Below are 10,642 nucleotides of genomic sequence, written 5' to 3' on the forward strand. Positions count from 1 at the left end.
GTTTTGGCAAGTTATTTAGAAGTCTCTCTTATCTTTAGCATGTTTTACTGTATTTCTTATGTTGTTCTTCTACTATGTTTCTTATGTTGATTCTTCTACTGTGTTTCTTTATGTTAAAGTCTTAAGTTCTTGCTTAGGGTTTCTGATTTTATTTTCTTTGTTGATATTTTTGTCTGATTCCCTTGTCTTTCACCTCTACACTTGATTGATGGCAATAACCCTAAGATTTGGGGTTCATTTGAGTTCTGATATTATTTGCTATGTGATTTGTTTGTTCCTCATCTCCGAACATTGTTTGGTTTCAAAACCCTAATTTCTTTGGACCTATTTGAGTTTCTGAAGTTGTTTCATCTCTTGCTCGACTGAATTTCAAAATCTATTGTTTCTTTATATGATTCTGAATCCCTGCTAAACTCTTCTAAGGTCTTTCTACTGGACCCTTTGCATGCTATTTGATAATCTCTCCCTTCTTCATTGCTGAATTACTGAAACTAACCTATGTGACTACCATGTTCCTATAGTCCACTATTAACTGATTTTGCAATTGCATGACACTTTTCTTTGTCCTAAATTCAACCTCGCATGCCTAATACTTGTGTGCTCTTTATATATTCTGAGCTTCTCCTCTAAAATGACTTTCAATTTTCTACTGATTTCAGACCTTCTTATGTAAGTCTGATTGATTCTTTCCTTGTTTTACTAATTTTTCTACTTCTTGGTTTGATTTGAAAACTTTCCTTAGCCTTTCTGACTTGGTTTATTCATGAACCAGTAATTTCGAATCTCTGACTCCTTGATTTACTATGTACTGATTGATTCTTACCTTATTTGTTTAACCGTGTATTTCAAAGATCCTTCCCTTAATTAAACTCCTATGTATTTACCCCTAATTGTCTACTTTGCACAAGATGCTTATTTGATCTCTTTCCTTAAATGATTTTTGTTCATTACCATTTAAGTTTGAACTCCTTAATTAAAGGAAGTTCTTCTACTAATTGATTTTAATTGGTACATGGTTATTTTCTTGCATTATTCTCTGCCTGTTTTCAAACTATAAATACCATGCTCTTTCATTGACATAAACACACGAATGTTGTGTATTCTTGTTGATTTGTAAGCATAACAACACTCTCTATTGGTGTGCATGCCTAGATTAGCTAAATGTCTAAGCACATGAACTCTTTGCAACTTCCCTATTCCCCTGAACCCCTTTTGTGTACTTGTTTGTAGCTGTTTCCCTCTCATTCACCTCTTTAGAACTATGTTCCTCACTTGCACTCTCTCTTAGACTTTACGTTTTTCCCCCTCTCATGAGCCTTGTCTTGGGACCCATTGAGCTCCCTCTGAACTTGGACATTTGAGGGTTGGACCTTCCACATTGCACTTATCCCCATTCTAATAATATAATTTGGGTGTGAGCACTGGCCGGAGTCCCATTGAGGCTCTTAGGGAACTTTGACACACTCAGATTGGAGAAAGACTTTTGATCAATGGTCTTTGAGTTGGGTCTATCATGTAACTCAGAGAGGAAGTCATAATCAGGCTTCCTCTAGTTGTACTTTTTTTACTTTTCCTGATGTAATTTTATTTATTCTGGTTTGTAATAATTTGTAATAAACATTTGGGGCTAGTTAGTGAAAAAGGGTGGGTAACTATGTATGCAAAGGGTAGAAATCATGACTATAGGACTATTATATTCCTGCATATTCAACCTCATATAGAAACCATGTCTATAGGATTCTGCATACTCAATCTACTTAGGCAACACTTAGGCAAGCCCTAGGGTAATAAATATAAACTAAATCTACTTTTGTTAATAATTACAACCAGCAGGCATGCCTGATTTGGACTTCTTATCTGAGTTATGTGATAAGCTAAAACTGTCTCAAAAATTTCCTCTCACTCGTCTTTAATAACTTTTAAATCATACCTAAACAATATGTGTAAGTCATGCTAATTACGTGCTTCTTTGCTTAAGGAGGTATATCTGAGCCTCTGCTTGTTATATGCTTTCCCCAATTTGCAATACGTGTTTTGTATGTCGCCTTAGAGTTTTTTGCCTTTGAAACTACAAAGCCTAATATCCCTCCCTTTTAGGATTAGTAGTCCTAAATGCCTCCGGGACTGATAGGATTGGGACGGGTAATAACATGCAATAAGTAAACGAGGCCAATCCGCGCTTTAAATACCTTAACATGGTGGGAAGGGTAGATATAGATATGATGACCACGCGATAATGTCACGTGTAGCCCCTCATTGAGGAGAGATTACCGGACATTGTGTGGGGTTATCCATATTGTTAATAAACCTAGGACCCCTTTCCCTTATTTCTTTATTTCTTTTATCATTTCAACTCCTTCTTTAAAAAAATCAGCTTTCTTTGCTCTTCCAAACTTTGTTTATTTGCAAACCATTATATGAAACCCCCTCTTATTTGAGCCCTATTTGTCTACATGTTAATTGCACCCCAAATTCACAATAATTGTCTGGCCGGGAACCACGCTAGTAGATTCTGAGGGGTGCCTAACACCTTACCCTTGGAATTATTTCAAGCACTTACCCTAATCTCTGGTTATTCAAAATCAAACTCTTTTGGTGTCCTAATGCACCCTAATCATTAGGTGGCGACTCTTCACATGCAAACCCAATTCCCAAAAGGAATGAGTTGTCCCTCCAAATGTCATAAACCTAATTTCACGAGAAAAAAAGGGCGCGATAGCGTGGCGACTCTACTAGGGATTTGTAGGCTTTTACCATTTCAAACTATTATTGTGAATTTATGCTTCTTTAGGCGCAATTATCTGTTTATTTCTTTCAAGCATTCAATTTTCTTTTTGATTGCAAAACTGACTTGTCTTTTTGTTTCTTTCCTTTACTGTTTCCTTCATTACCGCTTTAAATTATGAAATTGTTATATTTACTGATTTCTTAAATGTGCAAATACATGACTACTTGCCTTTAATCATGCTCAACATCATATTTCATTCATGCCAAACAAATACCATAGCAACACTTATAATAAGTGATTGTGCTCTTCCGATATTATCACCCCCTAAATTTGGAAAAGACATATTTGCGGTAAAACCAGTCGGTCAATGGTGTAGTCGATGATTCCGTGCATTTTCCCCTTGAGTTGTGCGCTCAAGGGTACCAGTCTAAAACCCCATAGAAACCTCACTCTGTTTAAACTGTGCATGCATCATGGTCAACCTAGCCTTGTCCAAAGTCCACTGGGTTTCCCTAAAACCCAAACGGACATCATCACGTTCTGTGCATTTATTTGGAGAACTAGATGCATTCATGCTAATTGTTGATATTAAATAGCCGAGTCTGGTGGGGAGAAGGGCCTAACCCTTTTGTTTTGCAGAAAATGAGGCACGAAGTCCCCAGTCTTGGTATGATTAGCATGGCCCCACTCTTGCTAGATTAGTGGAGGAGTCTTCCATCAAATGACCAAATCAACGAGTGAAAAGAGAGGGCCGCCAAAGCTAGCGAAAAGTTGGAATATCTGGAGTACAGTCGGCTGGAATTAGAAGGGAAAGTGAGGAAGAGAGTCACCGATCGCCAGAACGCCGAGGGAAACGAAGGAGAACACCTGGCAAAGGCATTTTTACTGATGAACCTACACGAACTGGAGGATTTGATCAACGAGAGCATTCAACCTGAGGAAGGGCCTTCTGGGACCAAATAGATAGGAGTTTATCTTTTTTCTTTATGAATGTAATAAGGCCAATGGCCATTAGCGATTTTCATTTCTTGTTTATTTAGTGTCGATTTGGGATTCGTCTACTTTTTATCAATAAAATGAGGCATTTAGCATTCTATGTTCTCCAAATCAACTTGTCTCTATGCCTACCTCGGGCACAAAGAGGTTCCAAAATAGGACACGATTTACATTCTTGTACTATGTGTTTAAATATCGCAACATTTTCTTATAATCCTCACTGACTTGCTACCTTTTTGTTTTTACTTTTTGGTTATTTATTCCCCTTCACATCATCTTATTCCACGAGATCCAGGGGCCCTCCACCCACTCCTCCTCTTAGTTCTGTCAAAAACAAGAACAAAAGGAAGATGGAAGATTCGAAGAACGCGAGAAAGGAGAACTCAACTGAACGGGTAGAGGTCACTCATGGTCATGGTACTCACGTTTCCAAAGAAAATACATCCCAGTTTGAACAAAAGCTGTTAAATTCCAAAAAGAACTTGATCAGGTTCGGAATCTGGTGAATCTGTCATTTTCCCTCACCACTCCCGATGTCAATTTCCCAAATGCTCAGAACCCCACACCTCCATAAAATATCCCAAAGCCACAAAATCATCCCTCTCGTCACCACCACTGCAACACCTGCCATACTTCGAACAATACTCCGCTGATCATCCCAGAACCCTTGAGCTCCACAAATGACCACTTTCACACCCATCACAACACCCCCATCTATGTGGAGACCATGCCACACTCCACCCAACCCATCTCAAGTACAATCGAGTTTGATGATAAAGACTCGCTCATCAGTAACCTAGTTGAAGAACTTAAGAACTCGACTAGCCGAATTCAAGGCGTCGAAGGAAGCAAGGGAATTGAGGGTTTAAACTATGATCTCTGCATACAACTAGATGTTGAGCTACCGGGGGGTACAAACCTCCGATGTTCGATATGTTTGATGGTACAGGTGATCCGAGGGTCCATTTGAGAACATACTGTGACAAGCTAGTCGGAGTAGGGAAAGACGAAAGGATCCACATGAAGCTTTTCATGAGGAGTCTGAAAGGAGATGCTCTGTCTTGGTACATTAGCCAAGACCTAAATAAATGGTCAAACTGGGTGTGTATGGCATCTGATTTCATAGACAGGTTCAGGTTCAACACAAAAAATGCGCCAGATGTGTTCTACATTCAGAACCTAAAGAAGAAGCCCACAAAAACATTCCGCGAGTATGCTACTCGCTGGAGATCCGAAGCTGCTAGAGTCAGACCTGCCTTAGAGGAAGAATAGATGAACAAATTCTTCGTCCGGGCTCAGGACTCGTAGTATTACGAGCGACTAATGTTGATTGAAAGCCATAATTTTCAAACATCATCAAGCTGGGTGAGAGGATCGAAGAGGACATCAAAAGTGGTATAGTCACGAACTTTGAGGCCTTGCAAGCTACAAACAAGGCCTTACAGTCTGGTGGTGCATCAAAGAAAAGGGACGTATGGGCCGTAATGGTTGCAGAGAGAACTAAATCTCCCATCAAATATCAAACCTATCTGATGCCTCCACTCACATATCAACCTACACTAAATTACCAAGGACCCACACCCTCTTACCAAACTCCACCACCCACTTATCAATCACCTCCAGCTCCCACAAATCAGCCTACTTCACCCAGATACACCCAACCCGCACCTGTTTACCAAGTCTACAATGCTCAACCATCCCCCTATCAATCACCCCCTACACGCTAAAACTTCCCTAGACCTCGACCAAATTTTGACCGCAGACCACCTAAACAGTATACAACCATTGCCGAACCCATTGACCAGTTATACGAGAGACTCAAAGCCGCTGGTTTTGTCACCCCTATCCCTACCATAACCTCTGAGAACCCTTCTCAATGTGTAAATCCAAACAAATCCTGTGCATACCATTCCAGCATGAAGGGACACACCATCGACGAATGTTGTTCTCTAAAAGACAAGATCCAGGCTCTGATTGACAACAAAATTATTATGGCAAAGGAACCTGCTCCAAATGTCCGCAATAACCCTCTGCCAGACCATAAGGGTGGATGCATTCACATGATCAAAATAGAGGATGATTGAGATCCCGAGGGGTCGATTGGGTTGATCATAGAAGGTGATGATCCAAAGAAACCAATAGTTACTCTTAATCCCATCATAGTCCAGATTCAGCCATCTGGGGATGCTCAGGTAAACATGTCTATGCCACTTGAGTTCGAAGCAACTGCAAAGACACCAACACCAATCGAGGTAGAATTCGTGACTCCAACAAATGCACCTCCACCATTTGAAGTTGCAGTTTTACCTCCCAAAGCACATGCTCCGTTCGGAGTGAAGATGTCCACGCCGATCCCAGTGGCGATGTCGGCCGCAGTACCATTCCACACCAAGGCTATACCATGGGACTATACAGCTGAGGCAAGGAGGAAGGGCAAGGTTAGGTTCGAGGAAACTGTTGCCGCATAGGGTATGACGAGGACCGGCAAGGTCTATACCCTAGAACACCTAGCCGAGTCAAGCAAGAAGGCCTCCAATCAGTCGCCCATCATTGAGACAGGTCCAGACGATCTTTGGAGAATGATACAGGCCAAAGAATACTCGATCATCGACCAGTTGAACAAAACACTGGCGCAAATCTCCATACTTGCTTTGCTACAAAATTCTGAGGCACACAAGAATGCTTTGTTGAGGGTTCTAAGTGAAGCATACGTGCCAAGCAACATTACTGGCAGAGAAATGGCTAACATGGTCGGACAGGTATTGGAGAGTCACAAAATTACTTTTCATGAGGATGAGCTACTACCTGAAGGGTTGGGGCACAACAAAGCACTGAACAGCACTATGCAATGCGAGGATTACTTTATCACCAGGGTCCTGATTCCAGCCTCAACATTTGTCCGCTGGTAACACTTAAGAAGTTGGGTAAGGGACTGCACGAGATAAATGATGGAGCCATCAACGTGAAAGCCTTCGACGGTTCCTAGAGGTCCACTATTGAGGAAATTAGTCTGTGTTTGAAAATGGGGTCAACTGGTTCGATGTCGATTTCCAAGTGATAGACATGCCGACATCTTACAATCTACTGTTGGGACGGCCATGGATCCATGCCATTAGGTCTGTAGCATTAAACACTGCATCAGGCAGTAAAGTTTGAATGGAACCACCAGGAAGTGATCATTCGCAGCGACGGTAGCAATCCCATATACAGTCGCCAGACCATTCCGTCAATCGAAGGGAGAAAAAAGCTAGGTGGAGAGACTTACCATCACATTGAACGAGTGAATGCTATTGACAAAGACAAATGGTGGGACAACAAGATCGAGAGTATACTGAATTGATGTGGGTACGAACCTGGCAAAGGGCTCGGCAAGAATCTCCAAGGAATCGCTAAGCCTATAAAACTCAAGAAACATGGAACCACTTTTGGTCTAGGATATGAGTACACCTGGAGGAATTCATTATCTTGTCGCCACCATGGCATGGTCCTTACTATCTGCTGGAGCAGCCTACACCACATTTAGAGCAGACTTTCCAACCGGCCGATATTATTTATGGACCAGAATAAGAGGAAGCATTGGAAGCGGTGAAGAATTTATTCTTAGAAGACAGTGATATGGACTGTTGTGTCATTCTCGAGGAGGAGAGGGAGGAAGGCCCTTCCATACAAGCCATAAGCAGAAGGGTCCGCCTCAATAACTGGAGCATCAGGACAACCAGAGCCTGACAAGCCTCGGGGTAGCAAGGCTAAAACAAGCACTGTTTTGATTTACTAAAAGATTGTTATTTTTTCTCTCGCATGCTTTCAATTCCTGCAATAAGATCTTTAATGTTCAAAACAATTAGGCAATTTATCAAAGCATTCTGACTTTTCTTATTAATCAACACTTATTACTATTGTTTTCTCTCATTACTTTACTTATACAACATTACTATTACTTATCTTGATGAACCAATGACTGTCACATGCAATGAGACAACCCAACAAACGGACACAGATTCAGAGAAAGATGAAATACCAGAAGAGGTTGTTAAGGAAGCTGAGAATTTTGAGAACAGACCTAAGTCCAACCTGGACGAGACTGAGATTGTTAACTTGGGAGTTGTAGAGAACATCAAAGAAATGAGAATCAGTGTCCACTTATCGACACCAGAAAAGAAGGAATACACAGAATTTCTAAGTGAATATGAAGACATATTTGCTTGGTAGTATGATGACATGACTGGTCTGAGTACATCTATTGTGGCTCACAAACTGCTGACCGATCCAACATGTTCGCCGGTAAAGAAAAAGCTCAGAAAGTTTAATCTTGACATGAGTCTGAAAATCAAGGAAGAAGTCACTAAGCAAGTCAAAGCCAAGGTTCTCAGGGTAGTAGAATACCTAACATGGTTAGCCAACATTGTGCTAGTACCAAAGAAAGACGGTAAGGTTAGAGTCTGTGTCGACTACCGGGATCTCAACCGGGCCAGTTCGAAAGACGACTTCCCCTTGCCAAACATACATATCCTGATCGACAATTGTACCAAGCATGAATTGTAGTCATTATTGGATTGTTTCGCTAGGTATCATCAGATAGGGATGGATGAAGAAGATGCTGAGGAAACGGCTTTCATTACGCCGTGGGGAATGTACTGTTACAAGATGATGTTGTTCGGCCTGAAGAATGCAGGGGCCACTTACATGAGGCCCATGACTACCATCTTCCACGATATGATACACAAGGAGATAGAGGTGTACATAGATGATGTTATTATCAAGTCCAAGAAAGCCACTGACCACATGAAAGATTTGAGGAAGTTCTTCAACAGATTACGGAGGTACAACCTAAAACTGAATCCCGTGAAGTGTGCATTTGGGGTTCTTATCAGAAAACTACTTGGGTTTATTGTGAGTCGCCGAGGAATAGAACTGGATCCATCAAAGGTCAAAGTTATTCAATAATTGCCACCGCCAAAGAACAAAAAGGACGTGATGAGTTTCCTGGGGAGACTTAACAACATTAGCCAGTTCATAACACAATCTATAGTTATCTGTGAGCCGATCTTTAAGATGTTGAAGAAGGACGTCGCTACCAAATGGACTAATGATTGCCAAAAAACTTTCGATAGAATCAAGGAATACATGTCAACACCACCAGTCTTAGTTCCGCCTGAGCCAGGTAGACCCTTATTACTCTACCTTGTTGTATTGGATGGAGCATTCGATTGTGTTCTGGGGCAGCAGGATGAAACGGGGAGGAAGGAACATGCCATTAATTACCTCAGTAAGAAGTTCACCCTGTACAAGGCCTGATATTCTCTGTTAGAGCGCACCTACTGTGCTTTGACTTGGGTAGCTCAGAAGTTGAGGCACTACTTCTATGCATATACTACATATCTCATATCAAGGATGGATCCTTTAAAGTAAATCTTCCAGAAGCCCATGCCTACTGGCAAGCTAGCCAAGTGGCAAATCCTGTTGAGTGAGTTCCACATTGTCTATGTGACTCAAAAAGCAATCAAGGGTCGGGCATTGGCAGATCACCTTGCTGAAAAACCCGTAGATGGAGAATACGAACCCCTGAAAACATATTTTTCTTGACGAAGAGGTGTCATTCATAGAAGAAGACATTGCGGAATCCTATGATGGTTGGAGATTATTTTTTGATGGAGTAGAAAATTTCAAAGGAGTTGGCATAGGAGCAGTCCTAGTATCAGAAATCGGTCAGCATTATCCGGTGTCCGCCAAACTCAGGTTCCCGTGCACCAATAATATGGCCGAGTATGAAGCTTGCATCTTAGGGCTCAAAATGGCTATTGACATGAACATTCAAGAGTTGCTAGTGATCGGAGATTCGGATGTACTTATACATCAGGTCCGAGAAGAATAGGCAACCAAGAACTCCAAGATACTCACGTATCTGCATTATGTACAGGAATTGAGAAAGAGGTTCATAAAGACAGAATTCCAACATGTTCCCAGGGTCCGGAATGAATTCTCAGATGCATTGACTACCCTATCATCCATGATACAACATCCAGACAAGAACTTCATTGATCCTATTTTGGTAAAGATCCATGATTAGCCAACTTATTGTGCTCATGTTGAGGAAGAAGCAGACGGAAAACCTTGATTTCATGATATCAAGGAATATTTGACGAAAGGAGAATACCCAGAACTTGCAAATCCTACTCAGAAATGCATCCTTCAGAGGTTGTCCAATAATTTCTTTCACAGCAGAGGGATCCTGTATAGGAGGACACTTGATTTGGGGTTACTAAAGTGTGCCGACGCATAGGAAGCATCAAGGCTACTAGAGGAAATTCACGCGGGGACTTGCGGTTCGCATATGAATGGCTTCGTCTTAGCAAAGAAGATACTCCGAGCTGGTTACTTTTGTATGACTATGGAAACAGACTGCATCTAGTATGTCTGGAAATGCCACCGCTGCCAAATACATGTAGACATGATAAAGGTACCTCCAAATGAGCTTAATGCAACAAGCTCACCATGGCCCTTTGCCGCTTGGGGAATGGATGTTATTGGACCAATCGAACCTGCCGCTTCCAACGGGCACAGGTTTATCCTATTAGCAATTGACTATTTCACCAAATAGGTCAAAGCAACATCTTACAGAGTAGTAACTAAGAAAGTCGTGATAGACTTTGTTCGCGACCGCATCGTTTGTCGATTCGGGATTCCGGAGTCAATCATCAGTGATAATGGTTCCAACCTCAACAATGACTTGATGAAAGCCATATGTGAAACCTTCAAGATCAGTCACAAGAATTCTACAGCCTACAGACCTCAGATGAACGGAGCAGTAGAAGTCGCCAATAAGAATATCAAGAAGATATCGAAGAAAATGATAGAGAAGCATAAACAGTTGCACGAGAAGTTATCATTTGCTTTACTGGGATATTGCACCACAGTCCG

Source organism: Nicotiana tabacum, chromosome 10 (genome assembly GCF_000715075.1).
Source record: "Nicotiana tabacum cultivar K326 chromosome 10, ASM71507v2, whole genome shotgun sequence".
Taxonomy (NCBI): domain Eukaryota; kingdom Viridiplantae; phylum Streptophyta; class Magnoliopsida; order Solanales; family Solanaceae; genus Nicotiana; species Nicotiana tabacum.